A 26,152-nucleotide genomic window follows, 5' to 3' on the forward strand; every position below is an offset into this window, starting at 1 on the left:
ACGACTTATTTCTGGATCGATATTCAAATCAAAAAGACAATATGAGTTTCATTCAATTCCTAAAGATTATAAAGTTCTCTCAGAGAAAAAGTTCCGAGATTATCTAATCAAATGGTAATATCATTTTTTGAAATTTAAAAAATATTATCTAATTGTTTGAAGTTCCTATTCTTTTGAAAACAAACCTCTCTTAATTATTTTTAGGAACATGGACCAGAATCTTAAAATGTGCAGTTATAAAGTCGAAGGCAATGTTGAATTACAAGACGTGGAAAGCATCATTGGGGTGAGAAAAAATAGTTTTATACAGTTTTGTCCAACAATTAATTTTATTGCAATGAATAATGGGGTTGTTTCCGAAATTTTAAAAGTATTTTTTTTTCTGAAAGAGCGTGCTTAAAAACATAGGATCTGACCATTTTTAAAATATTTTGACTAAGTTTAATAGTAAAAAAATATATTTTGATCGGTGCACAGATTCAACTTCATTTTTTAAGCTTCTGCACATGACATCACAAGTGATGAAATGCCATTCACTGATGCCATTAGGGGAGAGCGCAATATTTAATTCGCATCTTTACTCACATGTACTGGTAACAATAGGGTTGATAGCAAGCGTAGTTCGCAATATTTAAATCGCTTCTTGATTATCATAACGTGGAAATGCGGTAGACAGATGTGCCAAAGTACATCATTTGTGTCGTCATAAAGACCACTCCTTATTTTCAAAATTGGACATTTAAAAAAGAAATAATTAAAAATTAAGCGTTGGGAAAATGAAAGTTTATTCTCGCTCCATCTATTTATTTATTTTGCTTAATCTATCGATTTCAGTGACTAAAAGTAGTACTTTTGACTGAAGGAAACAACCCCAATATCATAAGCTGGAAACGTCAGAGCGCCAGTGGAGTACGCGTCAAAGTTTATCACTTGTGACGTCTTAAAGAATACGCCTTGTTTGAAAATCGGACAGTTTAAAAAAATTTATTAAAAAATTAAAAGTTTTGAAAATAAAATATTTTTCTGTCTCCATATTATTTTATTTTATTTTCGCTCATTTTATCAACTTGTGTGTGACTAAAAGTAGTATTTTTGACTGATGGAAACAACTTCATTGCTAATTTTTGTACTATAGTTAAAATTCGCAGGATATTTTCTTTCTGAATCGTCTAAAATCATGTAACCGAATCAATTGTACTTCTTATTTTAAGTAGGAAAATTTAAAAATTAATGTACCAACATTATTTACGATGAGCGCCATAGAAGAATTGGAAACGACAATTTTTGAAGTTGGTTGTTTTTCATCGCCAGTTTAGAGGTGTCGGAGGAACCAATTAAAAAGTTGTCTAGCTTCTTTACTTTTCTGTTTTTGTGATGGTAGTTTGAATTTACGCATCTTTAACATCAATCATATTTGTTCGTACTCTGATATATTGAATAATGTTTGCTAATTCATATTAATTTAATCTCATCATCAATATTGAAACTGATAACGTTTACCTTATTCGAGATCTTATAGTAATTTATATTCACAACATTAGCAAGAAATTCATTTTTTTTAAATTTTTTTTAAATTTAGCAAAAAAACGAGGACGACAGTACTTTTTGTAATTGGGGGGGGGGGGGGTAGAAGGGACCGAAACCCACTAACTGTAAGCATCCTCTAGTTTTTTTTACATATTTGAAAACCTTAAAAATTACGTGTGATGGGGTTGTTTCCATCAGTCAAAAGTACTACTTTTAGTCACTGAAACTGACAGAATAAGCAAAAAAGCAAAAAAAAAAAAACATGCAGCGAGAAAAAACCTTTTATTTTCCTAACGCTTAATTTTTAATTAATTTTTTAAATTGTCGTATTTTTGAAACAAGAAGTGGTCGTTATGACGTCACAAGTTATGAATTTTGGTCACGCTCTTCACCGGCACGCTGAATGATTACGCTTGCTGTCTACCACGTTTCCAGATTATGATTATTGCGAAGCGAATTAAATATTGCGCCCTGCGCAATATTTAATAATAATAATATTGCGCCCTGCGCAATATTTATTAATAATAATATTGCGCCCTGCGCAATATTAATTTAACAACAGTGATTAGCATTTCATCACTTGTGATGTCATGTGTAGAAGAGTAAAAAATGAAACTGAATCTGCGCACCAATTAAAATAAGAGTTGAAAAAATTTCAACTTTGTCAAATTATTTTTAAAATGGTCAAATCCTCTGTTTTAAAGCATGCTCTTTTAGAAAAAAATATTTTTTAAATTTCAGAAACGACCCCATTCAAAATTAATTCCCCATGTGAATTTTCATGAACGTTTCATGTTAAAAAATTATTTTTGGTTTACTTAATAACTCTGATTCTGTTATTAAATGTTAAGGTTATTAAATGACAGTTTAGAATTGATGTGGTTTATTAAAAACACTGAAGAAAAGAAAACATTAGCGGAATAAATATATATATTCAGTTCAAAATTAGCTGTAGTTCTTCCTGACAACCCTAAAGGATGGCTAATACGTTTTTAACAGTTCCAAAGAGTTTTCGGGAAAAAATACCAGCTCTTACCTCTGAATCATTTCTCCATGCCTTACAAAAGATAGCTTAAATTTCGGCGTCCAAGACCTCAATTTAATATTTTTAAAAAATTACTTAAATCGGTATGCTTTCATTGTCTATACTTTATACTTCTGCCGATGACATCACAAATAATGAAATGCCATTCAGTGTTGCCATTCACAGAACAAAATATTTAATTCGAATCTTTACTCACGTGTATTGGCAACGATATGGTTGATAGCAAGTGTAGAGCGCAATTTTAATTCTCTTCTTGATTATCATAACGTGGAAACGTAGTAGAAAAATGCGGCAAAGTGCATCATTTGTGACGTCATAAAGACCACGCGTTGTTTCAAAAATCGGACATTTAAAAAAAAAATTTAAAAAAAACCTGTTTGGAAAATTGCTATTTACGACTGTTAGAGCTTTACCAACTGGAAAAATATTTAAAACTAGTGGTACCCGCACGGCTTTGCCCGTAATAGAAAAATTAAAAGGTCTTTTGGTTCGCCTGTATTCTTACAAATAATGTATGGGGAATTTTCTCGCCAATTGGCTTGTACCCATGTTACGGTTCCACGTTATTATAATTTCGTATCTCGCGAATTGGCTTGTGCCAATGTTGCGGTTCCACATTATGATAATTTCGTAATTTACTCGTCCATCTTATGAAATTTTTGGTCTGAAAATTGGAATAGAAAAAGAACCACATCGAATATTCAAAAAAATCGCTTCGAGGTGCACACCCCCATACTACAAACTAACTTTGTCAAATTTCATGAAAATCGGCCTAACGGTGTAGGCGTTATGCGCGTTACAGAGATTCAGACATCCAGACATCCTACAGACATCCTCCGGACAGAGAGATTTTCAGCTTTATTATTAGTAAAGAAAAAAAAATTATGATTCAAGAATAGCTCAATGATTTGTCAAGACAAAGCCTTAACTGCGTTAATATTGCTAAAGGATGAGGTAATGATGAATTTGGCATATGTTGTTGCTATGAAAATCCGTTAGTGATTGAGTTTGGAAATGTAATTTGCATCTGCAATAAGATCTTCTTTTGTTTATTAGGAATCTGTGGACATTTGTTAATACTTATTGTAATATACCACATTCTGAAAAGATTTGATTAAAAAGCAGTAGAGGTTTTTTTAAGGAAACAAACAAGATTCGATTAAAAAGTAACTGTAAAATTACGGCATACTGCGGTCTCTTGCACAGCCAGAATTATCCTTCACGGGTGGGGAAGGGTTACAGCAGTCTTTACAGGTGAAGAAACGCCATACGGAAATCGGAAATTCATCGTAAAACTAAAGTTTGTGAGGGGGTTCAACCCCCCCCCCCCCTCCTACCCCTCGGGTAAGGACGTAGAAGCTTTAAAACTCTTCCCTTTATGAAAACCTGGACACGGGTCTTGACTTGCAGCTTAGATAAAAGCTAATCTATGTTTTAAAAGGTAAACTTTTCTTTTTCCGGAAATTATTGATGTTATTTTTAGTGTACGGTCAACTTCATTTCTGAGATTGAAACATTTTTTAAAATACTTTTATGTCGAGGGTAAGGGAAAAAAGTTCTTTTTTTTTTATGGTTCTCTGTAAAGTTACTATTTTTTTTTTCAATTTTTTTAATGCTTCCCTGTATGGTTAATAAAAAAAATATTTTTTATACATCTTTTAAAGCTACTATTTTCTTCCTTCTTTTATGCTTCTCTGTAAAGTTGATTTGTTTTTTATTCTTATGCTTCTCTGTCAAGTTAATAAATTTAAATAAAAAATGATTATACAGGGTTGTCCAAATTAAAGTTCCCCAACTCAGAGGCCTGTGCAGGATGTTCTATGGGTCATAATGTGATCAAATTTTGGAAACAGACAATTCAGATCATGCGCTCGTGATTTATTAAAAAAAAAAAAAAAATAGTACATGAAGTTGTCGATCAAAAAGACATTCTATAGATGTTCTATATGTCTGCCGTGGTTCTCCACAACTTTTTCCATCCGTAAAGCAATGTGTTCCACAGCGGAACGCAATAAGTGCACATTAATACCACGCACATTCTGAATAATTGAGTCTTTCAGATCTGCCAAGGTTGCTGGATTTTCTCGGTAGTCTTGATCTTTTAAAAATCCCCATAACCAAAAGTCGCATGGGGTGAGATCAGGCGAGCGAGGAGGCCAAGCTGTTGGGAAACAGCGGCTGATCACACGTGCATCAGTGAAAGTTGCCCGTAACACCTGTTGAACGCCCAGAAGAATATGGGGAGGTGCACCATCCTGCATAAATATCGTGTCCCGGAGGTGGTCACGTTGTTGCAGTTCAGGAATCACAAACGTTGTCAACATGTCCTGATATCGTCTTCCTGTGGCAGAGCAGGTTTCGAATCCTCTTGGAGTCACCTCTTCAAAAAAATAAGGCCCAATGATGAATGTTGCAGTGAAACCGCACCATACCGTAACCTTTGCAGGGTGCAAGGGCACTTGATGAATTGCTCGCGGGTTTTCACTTTCCCAAATGCGGCAGTTGTGCGCATTCACTTGACCATCCAGGTGAAAATGGGCCTCATCCGTCCAAAGGATATTCCACGGCCACGCAGCATCGACTGGCAAGGAACTGCAGCGCAAATGTTTCCCGAACCACAGGGTCCCCGTCCGACAGCTGATGAAGACTATGGATTTTGTAAGGAAAATAGCGTAGGATTCGACGCATCACACGCCAGACGGTCGTATAGGGCATATCCACAGCACGAGAAACACGTGGCACACTGACAACACCATATGGCGATTGTCTAGTGGTATCCACGACCGCCAAAGCAACGTCTTCTACGCGTTCAGAATTCACAGCATGGCGTCCTCTACCTGGCAAAATTCCCAGTTGCCCAGATCTTTCGAACTTCCTCATCATCTCTCTTAAAGCGCGTGGTGACATCGGTCCTCGGCGCATGTTCTTCAGCCGACGGAATGCTCTTAAAGCAGCACATGAGTTCTCGTCATTCTGGTAAAAAAGTTTGACCAATAGAGCTTTGTCTTTCAAAGTCTCCATTGTGTACCAGCGAGGTTGAAAATAGCTGCCTGTGCAACGCCTGTCTTCCACCTTCCACTTTTGTAGGGCTCATCTTTTGAATACGTTGCGCAGAAGCTTTATTTCTGCAAATCACGTTGTTGAAATATGCAAATTTCCCAATTACTTGTGTTACAGCGCCATCTAGTGGCAACTTTTAGTACTATGGGGAAGTTATAGTAGAATTTTTAAATGAAATTGTTAAAGGACTTAGATTTTTGCGTTGTGTACAATATGTATGTATAACCCATTCGTATCACGATCCTCCCCAGTTTGTGCACGTGCATAGAAAAAGGTAATGTATCCATGGTGACTTATCATCTGGGATTGGAGATATAAAAATGGTACCTGGATAAATGAGGACACAAATTGTAGATAAAAAGACGATTCATTTACTGTTACTTTGGGGACATGACTGGCTGGTGCGGATGCCGGCGATCTCCTTCCATTAACTCCACATATATCCGGACTCCAGAAAATAATGGTCGATCACACAATGGAACGCTTCATATCATCACTTTGGGCATGGTTCAGTTCGTATATCACAGTTCTGATCCCGGTGAGCAGCGGGCAGCCCTGCACGATCCATTCCTAGAGGACATCTTTCTCATTCACGAAGGGCAGTTGAAGAGTCCATGCGAAAAATTCCACGCTCTCGGATCATCTTTTATCACTATTCAGGACCGTAGTGGAGCGTTCAGGCGATTCTTACATGTCCGCCGGTCATCTGATGTAGAACTTATTTCATGGAGATTCCATTTTTATAAAAAAAAAAGACGGGTGATGATAATTGTTGAAGACAAAAAAGGAGACACGACGATACAGGCAACGGATGTGGCTCAACTGACTTTTTCCCACGTGCGCCACAGCCGAGATCAACTCTGTGTTGCCATACACATTTTTTAAAACATTTCGACCGAAGTGCTTCTTCTTCTGTCCGAGAGCAATGGAGGTCAGCGTTGCGTACATAGAGATCAAGGATAGTGGAGAAAGAGAGGAGATCCGTAAAATATATGTCGAGCTTCACGACATATTCTCCCCCCTGACACAGTTAAGAAAAATTTAAAGCCAAACAAACAAAAAAAACGAAAACCCCAAAAAAATTTTTTGTATATGAAACCCTATCACTAACCAACATCTCGCATCAACCAGTCACTTACATAAACCAGTACCTCAGACGGTACCTTTGAAAAAGCTTGATTAAACAATCATAAAAATATACATGATATACAAAAAGGAAGTATCTAGAAATTCATACATACTTATATGCATCAGAACAGTATGTCAGAAAATAATTTGTTGATGACAAATTGTTATTATTATTATTTTTCCACAAGCATATACCCTCAAGTGATAACTCGAGTACTTCACTCAAGAAGGTTCAACTCGTTGTACTTAATCTTAATCCTGATTTTTTTTTTTTTTTTGATACTTCCATATAAAAAACATTAGTTTCAATTTAAAAAAAAAACATGAGAAAATTTTTTTTGAAATCTTCACAACCAAACATTTTCAAATGGTGAAAATAGTACGTAAAATAGTGTATAAGTTTAACTAACATTTAATCAAAGTATATTCGACTATGCTTCACAATTGTTATGAATGTATACTCCTCCTTTGTATTCATTTTAATTGCAAAATTTGCATCAGTGGCAAACACTATCTTGACAGTTCACCAAAAAAGTTCTTAGTTTCAGTCACTAAAATTTTTTTTTGAAGAAAACAAAATTTTTTTTGAAAAGTTCATTTGGCTTTGATGTTGAAAGATGATTGTCACAATTGCTCATAATTAAACTGTCATCTGATTGTAAATTACCAATTTTTTTTTTATACACACTGTACTTCAAACAAATTTTGTAAAGACACATTAAAAATTATACAAACAAAGCAAATTAAAATATTGAAAAAAACTATGTACAAAATATTCGAAGACACCAGTTTTCAGATCACTCCAACACAGCCATGTGTATTTGTAAGTTCAAACTGATTATGTGTGAACACAAATCACTTCAATCCTTTGGAAAACATCACAATATCCTCCCCTTAAAAATTTTGCAAAAGAGGTAAACTAAAGTGTATGAAACAAATATTAAACCAAATAAAAACCAAGAAATTACCTTCATAATGAAAATTTAAGCTGCCATCACCAATGAAAAAATTTAAAATAAAAAAAAAACACGACCAAAATTCAAAACAAACAAGATCTGTAAACAAAACAAATATGATGCCAGCATCAAAATAACAAACGTAAACAAATAAAGTTTGAATTGAAGAGAAAACCTTAACCTGATCAGTGTGCACCCTGACTCAAGAAAAGTGAAAAAAATTATTGACAACTTCTTAAGTAATACCTTGTTTTATACACTTGAGTTTGTTCCTCGACATTAGAGCTATTTCCCTGATAATGTTGTTTCCTGTGGATTGCAGGTCTTAATCTATCAACATGAACTTTAAATGCATTTGCAAAAGAGTTGTTGGCAAACCTAATTAAATAATTCACTGCGTTACATCTTTTAATAACCTGATATGGCCCAGTAAATTTTGGTTTAAATTTGTCCTTAGATCTTAAGTACACTATTTGCCCTTCCTTAATATCCCTGAGCTTAGCATTTTCATGTTGCTTCACATTTTGCTCATATTGTTTTCTCTCTAAATTTGAAAAGGCTTTGGTATACTGTTTCTGTAAGGTTTCAAGGACATGTGCCATATATTGAGTTTTGTCCAATTGAACACATTTTATATCAGGGTTATATGTGTCAAAAATCAAAGCCAATTCCCTACCAAAGTGAAGAGAATTAGGAGTAAAACCCGTTGAGCTGTGTACAGAGCCATTATACAAATTCTGGTGAATTTTTAGCGCATGTGAAAAATTATACCCTTCTTCTTGCATTGCTAAAATAGTGGCCTTTATTCCGGTATTTATCCTTTCACTTTTTCCGTTGGCTTGTGGTCTACCTGAAGAAGTGTGTCTTAGTTTAATACCCAATGTTTTTGACAAGGTCTCACACATCTCAGCTGTAAATTGTGAGCCTAAATCTGTTAAATTTACAGCGGGTCTCCCAAAAATACTTATGTATGTAAACAAATGCTTCGCAACAGATTCCGCTGAAATGTTCGACATTTGGTATAATTGCATACTATTTTTTTTTTTTTTAAATAAATCACGAGCGCATGATTTGAAGTGTCTGTTTCCAAAATTTCATCACATTATGACCCATAGAACATCCTGCACAGGCCTCTGAGTTGGGGAACTTTAATTTGGACAACCCTGTATGTAACGTTTAAAAAAAATCCTTCTTTGAATTCAGGACATGTTTAAATGTGAATCCATCACCAGTTTTTTGGAATATGGCATACCCCTCGAACACATCATCAAATCCGAAGCGAACATCGTCATAGAAATTGAAGAAATTCCTTGCACTCTCATGACGACTGAGCTTTTCGACAGAATGATTGAAAGAAGAATCGTATTGGCTGATGGCACAATACGAAAGTGTCTCGAGGAATATGTTGACGACATCCTTGTGGCCGATGAATTAAGAAACATGCTGTTTGTTGAAGAATCGACGAACTTCGATTTGTACAGTGAAAATGAACGAGATGAGTTTCTCTTCAGAATTTTTACTCACCTGTGCGTGGGAGGAGCTTTAAACCAGTATGAGGACAATGTAGATCCCTACATTTTGATGTCGAAAATTCTGTATAAGGATATTGTGTGGTAAGCAAAAACTCGGATACAGTCTATGACAAAAATAAATCGACGCACAAAGAAAACATTTACAGAATAAAATGAAATTTTGCATAACGAGGAAAACAATGACATATGAGAAAGTGATTACAAATTGAATGCTAAAGGATCATTTATTATAGGAACAATCTCAAATGAATGGAGGTTTTAGTACTCTGTTGGGTCCATAGACTAATAATAAGAATAGACTGAGCTATGGCAACCCTTTTGCTGCTCATAAACCAAACCATGTGATTGGTGGATTCGCAACTCCAACGAACTATAGGGGGCACTGCAGTCACTGTCTAATGGCCGACTTAAAAACTAAAACAAACGCATGTGGTAACGAAGAAAATGCTAAAAGTGTTGTGATTTTTGTTCGTATGTCTGATATTTTTCGCTTTATTCTTTTTAAATTAATTTTCAAAGTCTTGTGGATATTCTGGCCCACGTAGAAAGAAATGAGAATTCAAGAAGCATTACTAAACGTCAAAGATTAATGCAAACTACGTAGTTCGTAGTTCTAAGCAGCTATTTCCACGATGTTGAATTCGATATTTATCAATTCTTGGTAAAACTAAATAATAATTGTGGCCTGACAAGAATAACAATTAATGCTAGAAAATTCAATATGACATTACAAATTATTATCGAAAGAAGATGATACTTCTTTGCCTTGCTTGGCTAGCGCTTATTGTTTTGCATTTGTTGCTGAGTTATTTCTCTCGAATTCCCGAATCGGTTAATTTAAAATTTTTCTGTTTCGATTTTTCTAATTTCTGAGTTACGATTTAATTATGTCAAGTTATGCAAATCATCTACAGAATTCTTACGGATATATGGTGGTAGTTTTCTTTTCAGTTGATTGACCATTATTTCTTTTTACTTATCGAATTCTGTAATCTTACTACCATTTAATTCCACTCATGATAAAAATTAAAAATGGTTTAACTAAAAACGCGAAATCTCGCCAAGGCTACTTTGCTCGCACAATACTAAAACTATAACCCTAAACAAATTTGGCGAAACCTTTCAGTTGAGAATAAAAGGAATAAAGTAAATTCTTTCTCGGTGAAACATTTTTCATTTTGTTCTACGATAATATATTCAAGAAAATATTTTGCATACCGTCCATTCCAACTAAATGCTGTTGTAAAAGATGGTTAGTTAAATTAATTTAAGATTTAAAAAAACTCATATTCTTACAAATTCATACAAAACAATAAAATTTTTTACCTTGTATAACGTTATCCAAGTTTGTTAATCCAGTTTTCGCTTTCACCATTTTCGGTCAACTCATATTTTAGAAGGAAATAAGGAAAACTAACATTATTTTGAGAAGCTCGAGAATACTACTAAGGGACGAATTAATTTCTGTAGCTGAAAGCAAACTAAGACTCATCGATTGCGTTAATAAATACTCAGAACAAACTGCCTGTGTTTACGTCAACAGACACACGTGGAACGCAACGTGGCAATGTTTTAGTTTCATCGGCAGTTTTGTAAATCACCGTAAGGTAGCGTATTCGAGCGCTGGAGTTCCGAATATCCTAGCAAAGCGAGCGTTGATCGCAGCAGACGATCAACGCCCGCGAGAAATAAAATAAATAGAATTAATGGAACACGGAAGAATGATCTTTTATGGAGTCCGATTTGTAAATTTGTTATTCTAAGTTGTAAATATTTTGTTAATATTGTGAAATTTTCGTTTAGATAGTACTGTGCATTTTCTTTATTCAATTTCAATAACAATCTAAGCAATTAAAGATGCAAGCGCCCAAAAAGAATCGCAAACGGTAAGATTTTTACCTACAATTTCAATTTAAGATACCGATTTATAGTACATTTTTGCGTTAACGGAAAACGTTTACGCCATTACGTTCACGCCAACGCTGACGTAGCAGTTCCAAATGAAATAAAAGTTATTGAAAACTGTGATCAAAGCCTAATTACTAATGTCAAAATACTGCATAACTAAAAGAAAAACAGTTCAAGCTCTGCACCTAGAAAAAAATTATAATGAAAACACATTACGTCTTAAAATACATGTCGAGTGCCAAACTATAGATAATGTTGCTATCTAGCAACCATGCTGCCAAAGTTTTCGCCAAGCCTCCCACCAGTCACATGATGTATCCATGAACCAATTTTTTCATCAGTAAGTCTGGGAAAGCCAGGTCTACCAGAGAACGGTCTACTCTTATTATTAGTCTATGGTTGGGCCCCTTTAGTATGAACGCACGAGATGGTAATGGCGAGGATTGAGGCTTAAAAATATTGCACGATGTCTTGGGCCCGACTATGATTTTGGAAGGCACTGGGCACGAAATTTATTTGGTGCCCCCCTTACCCCCCCCCCCCCCCCCCACTTTTTTCTATGTAACGAAGCAAAAAAATATTTTGATATTTGAGTGTTAACACAGCCGTGCTAAATTTAGCGGTATATTATTTTACAATTGTATTCGTTAGGGGAGACTTGTACCTTGGACCACTTCTAAAACTTTTTGGTTTTCTAAAAAAGAATGTGTGATTTTTATGGTTTTCAGTTATTAAAACTTAACTTCAAGCCTTTTTGCATAAGTAAAAAACATTTCGGATTATAAAAAAATATTTTTCTATTTTTGCATATTTTTCACAATTTTTATGTAATTTGGTCAGGGGCGGATCCAGACTATGGATTTGGGAGGGGAACGTTTTTAGCAGTTTATATGTTTATGGGGGATGGGGGATATGAAATTACTCATTAAAAAAATAACCGTAGAAATTGAGTTTTACAACTTATTCTCTTTTAACGCTCTTACAAAAAACATTTTTGCTTTACAAATTCTGCAAGTATAATTTTCAGAAAATATTCAAAAAAGCTGATATTTTCATTGTTATATTTGTATAATTTTTAGTCCTAAAATTTTCGCCAACTGATTACGGGGGTCCGGGGACAAATTTTGAAATTATTAGCCCTAAGAACGCAGTTTTAGATGGCATCTGATGGTGTTACGGGGAGGAAAGATTCGAAGGGCTTTCTGCTGAAATATTTAGAAGTTGAAGTTTTAAAAACGCGATTATAGGCGATATTTGTTGACGGTAAGGTAAGAGACGGGACTTTTGGGGGCTGCCCTAGATCGATTTTGTTTTTGTAAAATAGATCGAAATCGATTACCCCACCGCCCAATTTTTCAAAATTAAAGATCCCAAACCCAGGTACAGACTAACTTTGATAATGTTATAAGCAGTGAGGTTCTGGGGTTCTTACCAAAAAATATTTCGAAATTGAAATCCTATTAAACGAAGCTTTTAAGCGATATTCGGTGACGAAGAATTTAAATGCTCTCCTCTCCCCCTTAAAATTTTTCAACATTGTAATTTTTTCATTTTTAGATCTCTTACGAAAGCATTCGAGCCCTTGTCCGGAAATTTTTCGTAACTGATGTCTTAAAAACGTGACTGCAGACCATATTTGGTAACATTAGGATTTCGGCAATTTTTCAAATTTGAAGCTTCAAAAAAGCAACATTAAACGACTCTCGATGTCTTTAGAATGCGAGGTATTTGGTAGTTTTCTCCGGGAATTTTTTCAGAATTCAAGCCCCGAAAACGAGATTTGAGACACTATTTAAAGGTTTCGGCGGGGTAAAGGGGGCTTCCCAATTATGAAGACTTTCTTATTTTTAGACCGACTAGGAAAAAGAAAAAAAAATGGTGGTGATATAATTGACTGATCAGTAAACCGCCACGATTGAAAATTTTTATTTCAAGGTTCTTTTCCAAAGAAATTTACATTTTTTCGCGTCATTCTTTTTTCAACTTATTAAAATAACTTCGTTTTTCCAAGGTCCGTTCTATTATTCTCTTTAATTGTAAGAAATGGTTTTGAGAAACATTCTAATCAGCATTCTAGGGTGGTCCCTCATCCCCTCTGGTTGCGCCACTGAATTGTAGAAGCTTTAAATTTTTTGAACTCTACACCAAATGAATACAAAAGACAGTTTAAACAGGTTTGTGTTCAAAAAGACTTATTTTGAAAGATTACTGGAAAACAGATGCAAAAAAGCAAGTACGAAAATTTGGGAGACTGGGAATAGCTCTAAAGTCGATAAATTGAACTACTACTGGGAAGCTGTACTGTGCCATATCGATGAGCCTTTTAGTACGATGAAAAATATTTACTCAGTCCCCAAACTCGATTTTTTATGTAAACTTCTCATAGTCTTATAACCTATGACCCAAGCATTTAATTTTTATATTTTTCTATAATTGTCTTTAAATTTCTCCATGGCCGGATCTTCAACTTTTCAGAACCGAAGCAAAACCTAAATCCTGCCTACCTTTACCCACCTTCGTTGAAATTTTATATCGAGGTTCAATGAGAAAACAACAGAAATAGTGTAAATTTACATCTTCCTAGAAGTTGTCTCACGGCAACTGGGAGGGGGGGGGGGTGACAAAGAGTATCGACTATGTAAAAAAGGTAAGCCAAGGGTATTGGCTTGCTGCTGCCTAGATCCGGCAGTGCTATTCCTGTATTCACACAAGTAATAGGCACGAATTCATTTATTAAGCAATTCCTGTTTCTCTGTATCAAAGCATGTATCAAATAGTGAAAACAAAGTGTCAACAATGAGATGTTCTCGTTTTAGTTTAGTGTCAACTCCAACCAGGGGCGGCATTTCAGCATTTCATTTGGGGGGGTCAAGTTTTTTAAGTACGAATTACCTCAGTATGGAAATAAAACACATATCGGCTAACAGCAAGTAATCATGATATTGTTGGGGGGGGGGGTGAGGAGACTGCATAGTTAAAGAGCCCCCAGAAAAGATATTTGTTAATGCAAAAAATTTTTTAAAAATTAGTATGTATTTTTAAAGTGTATCTATGAAAACATACTATGCATTGTGCAGCTGAAGTGTGTTTTCAGTGTTGCCAGATTGGGGGACATTTCCCCATTTTGGGGAAATCTAGTGCTCTCTGGGGAAATTTTGGGGAAATGGGTTTTGAGGGGAATTCTTTGGGGAAATTTTTATTTCTTGGGGAAAACCTGGAGGAAAAAAAACCTCAAGGAAAAAATAATTTTTTTCGTATTTAGATTCACGTCAAGAAGTAGTAGTTACATTGTTTGTATCAAACAGCGTTGGTTTAGCTTTACTGAACTTTATGGAATTCGCATTTCGCATTATGCGGAATGTTATGCTACGGAATTCGCATTAATGTTCTGCGTGAGTAACTAGTTGATACGTGAAACGGGTAAAAATAAATGTGATGAAGAATATTCTTGGATAAATATATACTAAAATCATAGTTTAAATGTACATACAGAAGCAGAGTAATAAATACAAGTTTAAAAAAAAAAAATTGGCTATTTCTTATCTTTCGGTCAGGCGCTTGTATTTATGACTAGTGGTACCCGCATGGCTTTGCCCATAGTAGAAAATTAAAAGGTCTTTTGGTTCCCCCTCTATATTTACAAATAATGCATGATGAATTTCTCGCCAATTGGCTTGCCCACGTTACGGTTCCACGTTATGATAGCTTGATAATTTACTCGTCCATCTTATGATAATTTTGCTTAGGAAAATGTTCTCAAAATTGGAATAGAAAAAGAAGATAATCGGATTTTCGAAAAATCGCTTAAAGGTGTTAAAGGTCAAATTTCATGAAAATCAGCCGAACGGTCTAGGCGCTATGCTCGTAACAGAGATCTTGACAGACAGAGAGATATCCAGACAGAGAGACTTTCAGCTTTATTATTAGTACAGATAAAGAAAGATATTGATAAAGAAGACAAAAAAAAAAAAAAAAAAAGCGAAAATGGGAAGAAAAAAAAAAGTTGGGGAATTTTCTAAGAAAATTTGGCTATTTGGGAAAAAAAAAATTCAAGAGACAAAAATATTAGAGGAAGTCGATTTGTTTTCTGAAAATATTAGTGGAAAAATAATTTTTGAATTCGGGGAATTTTGGTAGAAAACATTACTTTTTGGGGAAAAATTGGTAGGGAATTGGGGAAATCTGGATTTGACCATCTGGCAACACTGTGTTTCTAGCAGAAGAAAGTGATGAACACTCATTAAATTGACATATTTAAAGTATGAGCGTAACAATGAATGTAAAATACCAAGGCATTTTCTTGTGAAAATCATGCAGCAACACTACTTCACGGGCCTCTCATAACCATCGTTATTCTGAGCACACAAGAACGAAATATTTAGCCTATATGAGGAAGTTAAGTCTTTCGTTAAAATTAACCATGATTCTTCATCGGTTTTTTTCTGTTCTGAAAAGGCTGGTAAAGGCTTGATGAATTTCAAATAATTTAAAAAAAGCGAAAAATACTTGCTCTTGTCTGGAAATGTGTCAAGTTTCATCAACCATTACGGAGAACCAACAAGATTGTTTTTCTTCAACTTTGATTGGCGATTTACGTAAATTGAGTTTGATCACTTTTTATCATTCCTCTCAAAAATTTGGGGGTGCGACCGCCCCCTCTTGACCCCCCTATTTGTCGCCCCTGACTTCAACCCAATGTCTTTTTTTTTATTAAAAAAAATGTGCATTCGTTTTATTAATCTAATTTTATTGCATTATAATAGGGGACTAGTTGGTACAGTTATCACTTATTAAATGCTCTTCTTAGTATGAATTCCCTCCAAGCTATGTTAACAAACAGAAAAAATAATCTTTAAAATGTCAACTACTGGTGGTTTTACCTTACCCTGTTTTCTGAACAGTTTTTGGTTTACTTGGGATTTTGTGTTTTGGAAAAGGACATTTCCCAGTTCCCTCTTTGGATCCGCTTTTGCAATTCTCTCCTCGCTTTTCACCGCGCTTTTCTGCAAGTTCAATTTCTATAAATAGAAGGATTTTCCTGCACTCTATTCTAAAAGTTTTTAGGTACTTATGAGATTGGGGAGGGGGGGGGGGGGTACATTCCTCCAGTTCCCCTCGGTGGATCCGCTTCTGCTATTGTCTAATTGCTTTTCCTGGAGCCTTTCGTCAAGTTCTAAAAAAACAGTAAAAATAATAATAATGTACGTTGTTCTTTGAACAGTTTTAGGATCACTTGGGATTCTTTTTTATTTCTATTTTTATTTTTTTTTGAGGGAAGAGGAGAACATTCCTCAGTTTCCCTCCTTGGATCCGCTTTTGCAATTCTCTCTTCGCTTTTCCTCTGCGCCTTTCTTCAAGTTCAAGTTCTATAAAACAGAATTTTCCTGCTCTCTGTTCTAGAACTTTTTAGAAAGGTACAGCACATGAGATTTTGGGGGAAGGCAAACATTTCTCCGATTCCCCTCCGTGGATCCGCTTCCGCTATTGTCTAATCACTTTTCGCAGCCTTTCGTCAAACTCTAAAAAACAGAAAAAAAAAAAAAAAAAAATCCTGTACTTTGTTTTCTGAACAGTTTTAGGATTACTTGGGATTTAATTTTTTTGAAGGGGGAGGAGAACATTCCCCAGTTCCCCTCCTTGGATCCGCTCTTACAATTCTCTCTTAACTTTTCCTTGTGCTTTTCTTCAAGTTCTATAAAACAGAAGAATTTTGCTGTACTCTGTTGTGAAAATGTTTAGGTACACGTGAGATTTTGGGGGGAGGGGAACATTCCCCCATTTCCCCCCATGGATCTGCCATCCGCCTCTGCTATTGCCTGATCGTTTTTCCTGGAGCCTATTTTCAAGTTCAAGTTCTATAAAACAATACCTTCCTATTCTCTGTTCTAAAACCTTTTAGGTGCACATGATATGTTGGGGGAGGGGAACATTCCTCCAGTTCCCCTCCGTGGATCCGCTTCTGCTGTTTTCTAATCACTTTTCCTGAAGCTTTTCTTCAAGTTCAAGTTCAATAAAATAGAAGAATTTTCCTGCACTTTGTTGTGAAAATTTTTAGGTATATAGGATTTGGAGGCGGCATTCCCTCAGTTCCCCTCCGTTGATCTGCTTCTGCTGTTGTCTAATTGCTTTTCCCGATATCTAAGTTCACGTTCTAAAAACGGGAAAAAAATTCTGTACTCCTGTTTCCTGAACTGTTTTAGGCACACTTGGAATTTTTTTTTGAGGAGGGGGGGGGGGACATTCCCACAGTTCTCCTATTTGAATCTGCTTTTGCAATTCTCTCCTCGCTTTTCCTGGCGCTTTTCTTGAAGTTCAAGTTTTAAAAAACAGAAGAATTGTGCTGCATTCTGTTCTGAAAATTTTTAGGTACACTTGGGATTTTGGAGGGGGAACGTTCCCCCAGTTCCCCTCCCGTGGATCCGCGCCTGAATTTGGTCCATAGTACATGATGCTCGTGTACCTTGAGACAGACCTCTTGTACTTGCTTAACTGCAAAACTTACGTTGTATTCAACTTTATTGGACCCACTACTTTCATTCAACTTTCTTAAATGCCTAGTAATGGTTGACCTGCTCACTTTGAATATTTTTTCAGCCTCTCTAAAAGTCATTTTTTTTGTCAGGATCATTACTTTTTACTGCTTTAATAGCATTTTGCAATTTCTCAACATCTACTGGATCCCTCTTGATTCCAGTTTTACTTCGAGGCATGATAAAATCCTACTTTAAAAAAAAATATAACAAAAAAAAAAAGAAAAAAATTAATAAATAAATAAAAAAAAACAAACAAACAAAAAAAAAAAAACAATCACTACAACCATTGCACCTATTGTACCTTGATCCAGTGGTTCAATAGACAAGATGGAACTTGGCTTCAAGGTATACGAGGGTGCATGTTTATACAAAAGTGACTACCTTACATAACAGCTACGTAAAAAGTAAAGACTAAATGCTGAATACACTTACCGAGAGATAGGCAATAGATATAATGGTCAATCAGTTGGGTAACACTACTCTTTAAAAGTCAAATTTCATTTAAGTAACATTCGAATTACTTACTTTTTAACCGACTTCAAAAAAGGAGGTTATGATTTCGTATTGTTATGTGTGTTTTCGAATTATTCCAACACTACTGGACCGATCTGAATTTTTTTTTTTTTTTTTGGAAGGGTATACTTCTCAGATGGTCCCATTGTAATTTGGTCTGGATCTGATAAGGGGTCCCGGAGAAATCCAAGAAACTTTAAATTTCATACGTCATAGGTCACGTGGTGTTGTGATCGGTGTATTTTCACACCTAAACTTTTGGCTTTCTCTTGAACGATATTTAATTCTCGCGGCACATGGATGATTAATTTTCTCAACGCTGCGCCGCCTGTTAATTTTTTATTACAGGTGTTACTAATGTATTTATTACTACGTAGCAAAGCAGTAAATTAAATATATTTTGCAAATTTAATAGTTGAATCAATTACCTTAATATTTTATTTACTAATAAATAACTTTATTTAGGCACTAAAATATAAAGTTCTTTATTTAATATTCCAGTTTTAAAATATATTTAGTGTTCAATTGAGGGGGAATTGAATATAGAACATCCCTCCCCCACGATTTAATTTATATTCTTTAATGATATACAGTATAACTGTGTATGATTTCTGAAGTTTGACCAATATTCTAGATTTACTATTTCACAATGACGCCAGTTCAATTTGAAATTAGGGTTATATTAATTAGCAGGCTTCAAAAAAAGGAGGAGGTTCTAAACTCGGATTTGTTTTTCTTTTGCACAATGTTCCATAAATACTCGAAGACACCTGTACCCAGGGGCCTGCACAGGGAGGGGGGAAACCTGTTGACCCGGGCCCGAGCCTGAAGGGGGCCCAATATTTTTATAACTAAGGTTGAAATATAGGGGTGAACAATATGGAGAGAGCCCCGGGAAAGTCATTTGTGATTGGCTCCAAAATTTCTGTGCACGCCCCTGCCTGTACCGATAAGGAAAATTCTTTTTTTCTTTGAAACCGTATACCTCCTCGGCGGTCTAACGGTAATCAAGTTCAGGTTTGATGAAATTGAAGGAACTCTTCAAATATCATACTCACATTTAAATCGAGTTGTACTTTATTAACTTTGTATATCGTCTCACTTAGTGAACCGGTTTTTATGCTTTTTTTTTTTTTTTTGTTTAGTGGTGGTTTTGATTAGGGGTGGTCTAACTTAGGTTCCAAATCTTTAATTTACCCTTTTGTTCTTTAGGGAAAAGTTAAGGGTAAAACAATAAATTTCATGCAATTTCCCTCACAAACGATTAAATATAAAATCCATTGATAAACAAAGGCCATAAAACAAAGGTATATACTTTCTTTACCTATAGTTAAAGAAAGTACTAAAAAAATATATTATTAAGAGTAATGATAATGAAAATTTTGAATTAAGGATTCTCTGAAGCAAACATAAAATTCATTCTAGTGGAATTTTTAATCTTCATCAATAGTGGGGCCATGGGAAGAAACATGCGACTTTTTTCACGAGTTACATGACGCGTATTGCGAAACATAAATTACAATATTACAATTCTAAAATTTAGTTTTACAAATTTAAACTTAAAGCGATACGCATTTGAAAAAGCCTTTCTTCACAGTCGTCGGAAGTCTCCGAGACGCTCGCCGTGTTATTTACACCACTAAAAAGCAAAAAATAAATTACTTTTAAATAAAAAAAACCGCCTTCAAAAAATACCCATTGACTAAAAAGCAAAAAATAATTGATTACACTTACATTCTATTTCCTATCCAAATATAGAAATGATTTTTTTTTACAATTCCAGTACAAAAATCAACTAAACTAAACACCGAATTATAAAATAAACACTGATTTAAATTACTATACGATGAATTATTTTAAATACCTAACTAATTATATACGATCTCTTAATTTTCAATAAACTTTTGAAGTCGGGTCCTCCTATAAACTACTACCTAACGTAACTGAGTAGGTTTAGTTTTAAAGACTAATTTCCCGTATAGTTAAATAAGTGTTTAATTCAGGATTCGGTGGGTTGTCAGTTACGTTATGTAGTTGTTTATAGGAGGCTCCGACTTCAAAAGGTTATTAAAAATTAAGAGATCGTATATAATATAATTAGTTAGGTATTTAAAATAATTTATCGTATAGTAATTTAAATCAGTGTTTATTTTATAATTCGATGTTTAGTTTAGTTGATTTTTGTACTGGAATTGTAAAAAAAATTCATTTCTATGTTTGGGTAGGAAATAGAATGTAAGTGTAATCAATTATTTTTTGCTTTTTAGTCAATGGGTATTTTTTGAAGGCGGTTTTTTTCAATTTAAAAGTAATTTATGTTTGTGCACAAATCACAAAACAATCACTGTCCACATAAAAGCTGGAGTTTCAACTTACAACTCACTCTGGCAGGTGGAGAGACTGTTATGGCTGACATAGTACCGTGATTCCTCACTAGGTAAAAGCTCTAGCAAGCTGATTAGAGTGCATGGCGCAAGGTATACCATTGTCAAGGTAGTATAATACTTAACAGTCTCCTCTATATAAGTAGAAGTGTAAAACAGGGTGGTGCACGGGAACTTCCTTTTTACTTTCTTCTATATCTAATATACAGAAGAAAGTATTGGATTCATGTGAATTTTCGAAGGATTTGAACGTTTTGAGGTGTGCTGAGTTCATTTCGACCATTTTTGGAAAATGTCTGCCTGTCTGTGTGTCCGTATGTGTGTGACCGGTTTTTTGTGGCCGCTGTACGGCAAAATTTACCGTGTGAAAACGAACGAAAATTGGTACATATATAAGCCCCTATGTGCATTTGTGCCCTTTGGTTTTTGGCGCGAATTCCTCCAAGGGGGGTGGAGCAATGGGACGTTTTTTGAGTTAAAAATGCTTGCTATTATCCAAGAAGTAACTGGCGGAGTCAAACAAAATTTGGTCCATATGCTGCTTCTAACATGTACAGGTACTGATCAGTTTTTGTGTCAATAGCTGAAACGCGGGCTGAGCTAAAGAACGTTTTTTGTCATCAATTGTGACTGCTATATCTCAAGAAATAATGAACGAAATCAAACAAAAATTTATCGACAAGTAGCCATTAAGCAAGTATAAGAGCTGATTCTATTTTGGTGTCAATAGCTGAAAAAGGGGTGGCGCAATCGTTCTTTCTTTTTCATTTCGAGCGCCATCTCAAGAAGTAATGCTACGTTCTAGAAGAAATTTGGAAGAAATGTGAACCTATACGTAAACAGGTGTTGGTTCAATTTTGGCGCCAACCGCTCCAAGAGGAACTGTTTTTTTTTTTTTTTTTTTTTTTTTTTTTTGTGCGAATAAAAATAGCTTTATTAATGCAACAATAAGAAAGATAAATCGTAATAGACTGTCGTCTGCGTATTTCTAGTGATTTTAATTCGCAACTCGAACAAACTATTGGGGGCACACCAGCCACCGTCTTATGGCGGATGAAAACGGTAAAACAAATGCACGCCGTAGCGTAGAAAATGCTAATAAGCCTAGTAATTTTTGTTTGCATGCATGACTTCTTTGTTTTATTCTTTTTAAATCAATTTTTAAAGTCTTGTGGATATTCTGGCCCACGTAGAAAGAAATGAGAATTCAAGAATCATTACTAAACGTTAGAAATTAATGCAAATTTCGTAGTTGTAAGCAGCCATTTCCCCGATGGCAGTAAAAAGGGCGCTACAGGGAATCCCTGTTTTTTTTTTCCTTTACGTTGCCATTGATTGGTGGATACACCACAAATTGCCACTTCAGGTGTCACCCGTGCTTGGTATGCTTGCCACTGACTAAAACCTCCATTTACTTAAAATTTTTCCAGTAATAAATGGTCATTTAGCTTTCATTTTGTAATCATTTTCTTATAGCAACGTTCTCCTTAGATATGTAAAACTTCTTTTCATTCTTAAAACTCCGTCTAGGTGCGTCATTATTATTATTATAATTTTTTTTTGTTATAGAGTTTATGTATTTTTTAGATTCACTAAATTTCTAATTTTTTTCTTTTGAACAATCGAGATTGCTAATTGAGCTCACTTAGGCAGTGGACTGACGTATATATTTCATATCACTCAATCTTTTGTCTTTGTGATTGGTAGATACGAGTAACATCATCATTTTGAATTTTATGTGATAATTTCTACAAAAATAATTACTACAACCTCGATTTAAGCTTTAAAATTCATTGGTTACTCGGCCTTTTTTTAAAAAATAATATTTATTTTTATTGACATTCTTTCGTTTTTTATTTTTCAATTTCATTTGTTTATTATTATTACAATTATTTGCAGAAGCTAAATCATCTTCTTGATTCTTCTTTTTTATTCTTCAGCAATTTCTTTCGGTATGGATGCTCTTTGCAGCATTATTAGATTATTTAACTTCAAACGCTTAGTTTCGGTAATGATTAATGATTATTCTTTTAAATTCTTATCTATAACTTTAGAATTTGTTAAACCAAAGTTATTAAAATGAATTCATTTACATTATGTTTTTCGTCTTCATTTGGTTTTCATTCAAATAACAGGGTGGCGACAGGAACTGAAAAAAAAAAAAAAAAATCCCTGACTTTTCCCTGATTAAGTTCACCAAATTTCCCTGATTTACGTTACCAATGCTAATGGTTTCCTTTTCTTTGCCCAATCTGAAAAGCATTGCATATTAAATAAAATACAGTATTCAGAATGGTTTAAGCTGTTAGTTAAGAATATACTTAGAGACATACCGAGTACTCGGTAAGTACTCGGTAAGTACTCGGCCAAATTTTGATCAGGTACTCGGCCAATACCGAGTAGTCGTACAAAATTGAATATTGTTCAAAGCAGATTTCACTATGAATAAAAAAGTGCAAGCATATAATATACTGCAATCATTTACAATTCAAATTTACAAGTCAAATTCAAATTTTGAGAATAATGAAGTTTGTTATGCTTCAATGGGGTAAATTTTATATTTTAATGCCCCGAAATCAATGAAACTTATTTATTAAAAATGGGGCAGAAAAGGTAAGTACAGAAAATATGAAATTTTTATGTTATTGCCACAAACAAAATTATTTATAAGAAACATAAAAATACCTTTTCTTAAAAAATAAAACAACGTTAAAATCACAAATGCGCAGGAACACTGCAGACAAGTGTTTTGCCATTATAAGGATTGCTTTTTTCAATGCACAAAATGTGAGCTTATGGATTTAAAAACTTCCGACAAAAGTCGGATTTCTTTACATTCATTAGCTTACATTTTATGCCCTGAAAAAGATGTTCATTGCAACGCAGAAACACGTGTCTGCAGTGCTGCTTATTTGTGCTTTTAACCTTCTTTCATTTGCTTTTAAAAATTCTTTACGTTTGAAGGACTAGAAGTATAGATTTGATATAATTTGTTTTAATTCCAATTGGATTAATCCCACCGTTTTTGTATTTTTTTAATTTTCAACTTAAAAAAAACGTATTTGTAAAATCATTGACACAAACAAAATCTTTTAAATAATGCGTAATTAAATTTCAGCTGGAATTTTGTTTTAAAAATATTATTTGTACATGGGGGTCTATACTACTATTCCAATGAGTTCAAAATTCGTCACCTGTGTGTTTGTGGTTCTTCTTAAAACATAATTGGAACTCGGTACTCGGTAACTCGGCCAAAGTGCTTCCCGGTACATCTCTAGAATATACTTTGAAAAGATGCTCCGTTTTTTTTTTTTGGTAAAAATAGTATATTAAATTATCGACAGAGAAATATTGTAGGAAATTTAAAACAAATATTTTTCTTCCAGGAATCAGTTAACATAAGAATTCTAAGAAATTATTAAAACCATTTTTAAAGAGATACCTAATCATGATAAAACTAAAAAAAAAAATGAATGGAAAAAATCTTGAACTGAATTTTCAAGCAGGACAATTGTTGCTGCAAGAATAACAATTGATAGTTAAAGTATAAAAGTAATGTAGTTTTACTAATGTAAATAATACTAACGTGCACAGGTAAACGGTAGTATCTGCAGAAATTAGTTTTCGAGATAATTTGTAGAAATGTGTGGAGGATTCAGTACTAACAATAAGAAAATGTTGGAATTAGACGTCTTTTTCGCACCTCTTTTTCAGCAGAAACCAAATAAGTGAGTAAGTATAATAAAGATTAACGTGTAATAGATGACAAAACTGCAAAAAAAAAAAAAAAAAAAAAAAGTGCAGTTATTGCCCTTTACTTGCACCGGCAGAATAGACATATTTATGTAAAACAAATTGAAATCTTCAACAACAAATCATATTGAGCTATTATCTAATCAAGAACTTACGTTTTAATGGATGAATACAGCATTTTAACTATTAAAATTAATAAAAATATTTACTGTATGTACACAACTCAATTTCAGTTGATTTCATTAGTTGCCGAAAAAAAATCTTGGATTACTTTAGTAACAAACAACATTGAAATTTAAAAACAATTATTAATTTCAAAATGTATATGGTTTTAAAATAAAAGAGTTTCAAAGTCTGGGGAAAAAAAAAAAAAAAAAAAAAAAAAAAAAAAAAAAAAAAAAACCTTCGTGTAATCTGAAGTGACAGCAAATAATACCATGGCAAAAAAAAAAAAAAAAAAAAAAAAAAAAAAAAAAAAAAGAGAGAGAGATTTTCAGTCAAAATTCAATTTTAGCAACTAAATTAAAAACACCCAGAGATAACTGTTAAGATTTTTCAGTATTTATTTAAACAAAGACTTTTTATTGAAATCGTGATAACACTATGCTAATTACTTCAAGACAATGAGTAAAGGCAAGGGCTTCCTCTTTGCCTATAGGGTTGTTTATTTTATGTAGTAGCTTGGAGTGCTTGGAAGGAAAATTCAAGCAAGGTAAAATAAACAACTTTACACAGAAGCAATCTTAGGAAGCTCATCCCAGGATTGAATACTTTGACCTTGAGGAAAATAAATGCACAAATATGCGGCCCTGTATAATCGCACCTCATTAATTTTACTTTTTTAAAACAAATAATTGGCGGAAAATTTGTAGGGAATCAAAGTACTTCATTTTGCAAGGAAAAAAATTTTTTTTCTTCATTTGATCAATTTTCCCTGAATTTTTGTTATTTTTTTTAAATTCCCCGAATGATAAAGTTCCCTGACTTTTCCCTGATCTGTCGCCACCCTGAATAACTTCAGAACCTTGTTTATAACTGGAATTTGCCAACTTTTTTCTGCCACTACAAATGGTTTTATTCCCAAGGCCCAGAGATATGTAAATCAGTTTCTGAGAATTTAGGAAAAATCCTTGAAATTATACATGTGTTTAAAGTTTATACTGCGACCAGAATGCCTGTTAATCGTGGTTTTTAGCATTGCTTTATTTTTATTTATGTTTCTCACTTTGAAAAATAGTAAGCGATTTATTTCGACATGTATGCAATTTATGAGCCTATCTACCTGGTTTTGAATTTTATAACTAAATTATTATCTTAGTGAATTGTTTAATTTTAATAATTTTCCACGCTTCCAAAAGCCAGGGTCTATGAAGACATTGATGGCAATAACGGGAAACATCCGTACGGGGATATGGGCATCGCAGCACTGGTACCTATGTTTTATTTGTATTTTATTGATGTATATCTATATTTAATTTCAGTGTCCGAAAGTCTAGACAAACACAAATGAAGTTCATAGTTTCAGAAGTTTTCAAAATTACATGCTTTGTAAGTATTTATTACTGTTCTTTTAAATTTTTCAATTTGTTAGAAAATAAATTTCTATAAAGGCATAAAATGTATTAAGCTTTTGTAAATCTAAGACAAAACTTGTTAATGTTGCTTAGAGTGCCAAATTGTTGCCCCGACCCTGGTGAAAGATGAAGATAAACTGTCATTATGAAATATTTCTCTGAAACCAAAATTGATAGATATCTATATCCGCAAGATCTAGATTCTTACCGTTATTGTATCGTTTATTCCAGGGCTGAGG

General features: G+C 34.1%; 1 long non-coding RNA gene across 1 annotated transcript; it reads left to right on the forward strand.

The window, feature by feature from the left end:
- Window positions 1-25,891, forward strand: LOC129221434 (uncharacterized). Its single transcript, XR_008580513.1, has 3 exons — window positions 1-114; window positions 205-286; window positions 25,821-25,891. It is a non-coding gene; the product is annotated as an uncharacterized LOC129221434 (long non-coding RNA).
- The last annotated feature ends 261 nt before the right edge of the window (window positions 25,892-26,152 follow it).

The sequence above is a fragment of the Uloborus diversus genome, chromosome 4 (genome assembly GCF_026930045.1).
Source record: "Uloborus diversus isolate 005 chromosome 4, Udiv.v.3.1, whole genome shotgun sequence".
NCBI classification, from domain to species: domain Eukaryota; kingdom Metazoa; phylum Arthropoda; class Arachnida; order Araneae; family Uloboridae; genus Uloborus; species Uloborus diversus.